The sequence below is a fragment of the Chrysemys picta genome, unplaced genomic scaffold (assembly GCF_011386835.1).
Source record: "Chrysemys picta bellii isolate R12L10 unplaced genomic scaffold, ASM1138683v2 scaf2854, whole genome shotgun sequence".
NCBI classification, from domain to species: domain Eukaryota; kingdom Metazoa; phylum Chordata; order Testudines; family Emydidae; genus Chrysemys; species Chrysemys picta.
The window spans coordinates 1,295-7,242 of record NW_027055556.1 but is presented as its reverse complement, the minus strand read 5'-3'; the positions used below and the strand labels follow the sequence as shown (position 1 = coordinate 7,242).

The following is a 5,948-nucleotide window of genomic DNA, read 5'->3' as shown; positions in this document are numbered from 1 at the left end:
GTACATGGTCAAATGCATCATCTCGAAGAAGTTCACGAATCTGAGGACCAACAAAGACACCTTACTTTATCTTAGCTTCACTTAACCTTGGAAATTTTCTATGGAGGTACTTGAAAGCTGCTTGTGTTTTGTCAATGGCCTTGACAAAATTCTTCATCAGACCCAGCTTGATGTGTAAGGGTGGTAACAAAATCTTCCTTGATTCAACAAGTGGTGGATGCTGAACACTTTTCCTCCCAGGCTCCAACGACTGTCGGAGTGGCCAATCTTTCTTGATGTAGTGGGAATCTCTTGCACGACTATGCCATTTGCAGAGAAAACAGCAGTTTTTTGTGTATCCAGTCTGCAGACCAAGCAAGAGAGCAACAACCTTCAAATCGCCACAAAGCTGCCACTGATGTTGGTCATAGTTTATGCACCTCAAAAGTTGTTTCATGTTGTCATAGGTTTCCTTCATATGGACTGCTTGACCAACTGGAATTGATGGCAAAATATTACCATTATGCAGTAAAACAGCTTTAAGACTCGTCTTCGATGAATCAATGAACAGTCTCCACTCATCTGGATCGTGAACGATGTTGAGGGCTGCCATCACACCATTGACGTTGTTGCAAGCTACAAGATCACCTTCCATGAAGAAGAATGGGACAAGAGGCTTTTGACGGTCACGGAACATGGAAACCCTAACATCACCTGCCAGGAGATTCCACTGCTGTAGTCTGGAGCCCAACAGCTCTGTCTTACTCTTGGGTAGTTCCAAATCCCTGACAAGGTCATTCAGTTTACCTTGTGTTATGAGGTGTGGTTCAGAGGAGGAGGATGGGAGAAAATGTGGGTCTTGTGACATTGATGGTTAAGGACCAGAAAGTTTCATCCTCTTCCTTATCCTCGTCTGACTCAAGTGAGAATGATTCTGGTGCATCAGGAACCGGCAGTCCTTCTCCGTGGGGTACTGGGCGTATAGCTGATGGAATGTTTGGATAATGCACAGTCCACTTTTTCTTCTTTGACACACCTTTCCCAACTGGAGGCACCATGCAGAAGTAACAATTGCTGGTATGATCTGTTGGCTCTCTCCAAATCATTGGCACTGCAAAAGGCATAGATTTCCTTTTCCTGTTCAACCACTGGAGAAGATTTGTTGCACAAGTGTTGTAGCATTTGTGTGGGGACACCTCTTGTCCTGATATCCAATTTTGCAGCCAAAATAAAGGGGTTAGGCTTTCTTAACCATAGTGGTTATACTGCGCTTTTGTGATGCAAAAGTCACTTCACCACAAACATAGCAGAAGTTATCTGCACTGTTCCCACAAGTACGAGGCATCTCTGCTCACTTTGGCTAAACAGAAATGTGTCCCTTTGCAAAATCAAACACTGACAAATAAGAGAGCACGACACTGTATGATTTCTAGAGCTGATATAGGGCAATTTGTTCAGCAGAGTGATGTAAGCTTCATTATGATTGCATCATCCATGACTTCTAGGAATAACATGATGCAATTCATATCATGTATGACGCAATACCAGCTTCAGATTGCATCATTCATTGTTTTGCCTAAAAAGCAAGTACTGTCCAAACCCAGTCATAGATTTATTCATAGATCCAGTCAAAGATGTATTTTAGTCATTTCTGGTTTAAATTGGGATCCCTTCCCTTTATAACTCACTTATCCTCCGCCATTCCCAAGTCAAGGGTCGTATATACTGACCCAATAGCATATCTTGAAAACTAGAGCCAATCAACAATTTTAAGCATCATTTTCGTTCTCAGTGACCCAGAATTATTACAGCTTGACTACATTTATTTCAGAAGCATTTTGGCTGTAGAGCAATGTACAATAGCACCACCTAGAGGCCACAGTGTGACAAGCACTGTACAGACACAGTTCTTGTCCTAAGGGGTTTATATATAGGTCACAGTGAACAAGATGCCTGAGTGTCAGCCCCATGCCCTGGCCATTAGAACTACACCATCCCTGTTCCCAGTGGCCCATTACCAGGGCTGGCTCCAGGCACCAGACGAGCAAGCTGGTGCTTGGGGCGGCAGATTGAACGAGGCGGCATTTGGCCCAATCCTAGGGCGGCACAGACGCTTTTTCTTTTTTTGTTCTGCTCCGGCCTCCCGGTAGGAAGCCCGGCAGGGCAGTCCTCATCCTTCCCTCCCCGCCGACCGGAGCGGAGCCCTCCCGGCTGCACAGCACAGTTGGGCACTATACAAATATATAATAGGACATGGCCTATAATTACATGCATTACAGTAGTGTCTAGAAGCCCCAGTTGAGAACAGGACCCTATTGTGTTGGAGAAACACATAGGAAAAGACAATCTCTATCCCACATTTTTATCAATCTAAATAGACAAAATAGACAAAGATTGAGAGGGGAAGTGAGGTGCAGAGAGAGGAAGTGACTGGCCCAAGGTCACACAGCAGATCTGTGACAGAACCAGAACCCAGGAGTAGAACCTAGGTCTTCTGGATTCTACTTACTAGGCTAGACTCTGCTTCAAGCCTGTCATACAACAGGCAATTCATAGCTCAAAGGAAATAATTTCATTAGCTTTTCTGTGAGTTGGATTAGGCCCTATCTGAATAAAGCATAAGAATGTATCTAAGGATGCTGCTGGAAAACTGTGTCCATTGCTGGTGTTCACAATTCAAGAAGGATGTTGATAAATTGGATAAGGCCCTGAAAATGATTAAAGGGTAGGAAAATATGCCTTATAGAGATAGACTCGAGGAGCTCAGACTATTCAGTTTAAGCAAGAGAAAGTTAAGGGATGAGTTGGTTACAGTCTATAAGTATCTACACGGACAACACATATTTAATAATGGGCTATTCCATCTAGCACAGAAAGGTCTAACATGATCCAGTGGCTGGAAGATGAAGCTAGACAAATTCAGCCTGGAAATAAGGTGTAAAATTTAATAAAGTATTAACCACTGTAGCAATTGTAAAAGGTCATGGTGGATTCTCCATCAAGGGCAATTTTTAAATCAAGATGGGATTTTTTTCTAAAAGATCTGTCCTAGGAATTATTGTGGGGAAGTTCTATTGCCTGTGCTCTACAGGATGACTAGGTGATCACAATAGCCCCTTCTGACCTCGGAATCTCTGACTCCATTAATGTATATGGAACCTCTTTTGTATCCCATGCGGGGTTAAGGAGTGAGGTTGTGCTTCAGTCAGGAAAAGGCATTTCTTTGGCTTTTAGTGTTTCTTATACCTTCCCCTACCCTATCCCCTTCACCCCTTCTGACTGGTTGCTTGATCTTATCTAGGAAGAGGAGTTGAGGCAGGACTGTCCTTCAAGTGTAAGCTCATATATTGAACTCCCACTCTACCCAGCAACACTTCAACTCTATCTCTTATCTCTTTTCAACTCATCTTCTTGTGGGCAGATGTAACACACAGTGTCTTTATTCTTTGTTCACCAGGATATAAGTGTTTTAAGGATATAAAAATATCAAAAGTCAAATGGGCAAAAAGACCCAAAATATAGGCAGATATACAGGCCTGAATATTACATTATCATCACTAATACTCCTAACACCTGCTTTCTTCACTGTAACATCCAGGGCCACATTTCAGCACCTAACTCCCTTAGGCCCTTTAGGAAGGATGTCTTAAGGTTAAGGCCCTGGAGTAACACATAATCGTTATAACCGATCTAACTTTGACACTTTTTTCCTAATGTAGATACAGGGTAAAATCATATCGCTTGATTTATCTTGTGGAGTTGTGGCTAGGCTAAAAATCAAGTGAAAATTTTGGTTTACCTAGCATGCCTTAGCTCAAACTATACTCAATGCCAGTTCAAGTTCAGTCTAAATCCCTAGTGTTTGGACTCTTTGCACGTTGATTTTCAAATTTAATGCTACTCAACCCCAAAGCTTACATTGCTTTAAGTAGAAATAAATCAAGGATGGATATCAACATAATGAGCCAGGTCCTCAGCGGGTGTAAATTGAAATAGTTCAATTGAACCCAACTGAGATACTTCTGTTTATCGCACCTAACATTTTGGCCCTATAAACTGTGTTTGCATGAGTGCTTTTATCTAGACCAGGGATAAGCAACCTTTGGCACGCGGCCCATCAGGGACATCCGCTGGCGGGCCTGGACGGTTTGTTTACCCGCAGCGTCCACAGATTTGGCTGATCGCAGCTCCCACTGTTCCAGGCCAATGGGGGGCTGCGGGAAGCAGCAACCAGCACATCCCTGGCTCCGTGCCACTTCCCACAGCCCCCATTGCCCTGGAACGGCGAACTGTGGCCAGTGGGATCTGCGATCAGCTGAACCTGCGGACGCTGCAGGTAAACAAACCATTCCAGCTTGTCAGTGGATTTCCCTGACGGGCCGCGTGCCAAAGGTTGCTGATCCCTGATCTAGACTAAATTGATTGCCAATTGTGTATCAGTGTCAACCAGTTGAAAGAACTCAAAATATCTAGATAGTGCAGTTCCCACAATTCTTCAATTTATATTATAATTTTATTGAAAATGATAAAACCTAGAAATGGTTACATTGCATGAGAAACTTGAATTTTCCCTAGTGTTCTTGTCAGAGCAGTTTTCATATCTTTATTTTTCAAGCTGTAGATGATGGGGTTCAACATGGGGGTCAAGATGCTGTACTGGATGGAGAAGAGTTCATCTAGAACCAGGGAAGTGACTGAGCTGGGTTTCATGTACTGGGAAAGAGCTGTCACAAACAATAAAACCACCACAATGAGGTGAGAGCTGCATGTAGAGAAGGCTTTACGTCTTCCCTCCGAGGAGCGTATTCGGAGGATAGTGGAGATGATGTGAATGTAGGAGACCAAGGTGAAGAGGAAGGAGCTGAAACCAAATATCACAGCAGAAGAAAGAAGAGCTATTTTATTGGTCAAGGTCACGGTGCAAGATAGTTGTAGGAGCGAAGGGAGCTCACAGCTGAAATGCCTGATTTCATTGGGCCCACAGAAGTGTAACTTTAACACAGGGACAGTGTTGACCAGTGAATACAAGAGTCCCATTATCCAAGAACCACCCACCAACTGTCTGCTCACTCGTTTGTTCATGGTCCCCACATAATGCAATGGGTGACATATGGCAGTGTATCGGTCATAAGCCATTGCCGAGAGCACAAAAACTTCAGTGCCAGCTGAGAGGAGGATGAAGAACATCTGGGCAAGGCAGCCATTGACAGAAATGGTTTTGTGCTTTGCTAGGAAATTCACCAACATCTTAGGGACAGTGGCTGAGGAATAACAGATATCAACAAAGGACAAATGAGACAGGAAGAAGTACATGGGAGTTTGGAGTTGAGGATCAGCCCTTATCACCAGCATAATCATCATGTTCCCCACCAGGGTGATTAGGTAAATAACTAAAAACACCAGGAAGAGGAAAAATTGAAGTTCTGGGTAATTAGAAAGTCCCACAAGAATAAATTCATTCACATTGGTTTGGTTTTCCATTCACATTTAGTGATCTGTATGAAGAGAAAAAGAAATGAAATTAACCAACATAGCAGGTTATGGAAATTCAATTAGATAGATAGATAGATAGATAGATAGATAGATAGATAGATAGATAAAACACAAGTGAGATTTTGAAAGCCAAGGGGACTCAGATGGACAAATTCACATTTCTAATTCAACAATCTAAGTTGGATAAAAAACAAAGTGGGTCCTATTCCATGTGGATTTACACAAATATTTTCTTTGATTACACTGGTGTCAACACCGTGTCCAATTAGTTCTCCTATTTGACCCCATTTCTCGTGTTGTGAGCCATACAAGAGAGATCTGCTTTTAGAAACCTCATGTACAGCCCTTTCTTCTAAACCAGATCCCATATTATCCATCCAGCACACTGTGTTGGCTTACAGGTGGACAAAGAGTATTAAGAATCTAAATTGAAAATAACCTTCTAATCACTGCTTTTTTTGGTCAGATAACTTTGT

General features: G+C 42.7%; 1 pseudogene; it reads right to left on the bottom strand.

Annotated features, from left to right (window-relative positions):
- Window positions 1-4,521: 4,521 nt before the first annotated feature.
- LOC135980357 (olfactory receptor 5V1-like) lies at window positions 4,522-5,466 on the bottom strand (annotated as a pseudogene).
- Window positions 5,467-5,948: the final 482 nt, after the last annotated feature.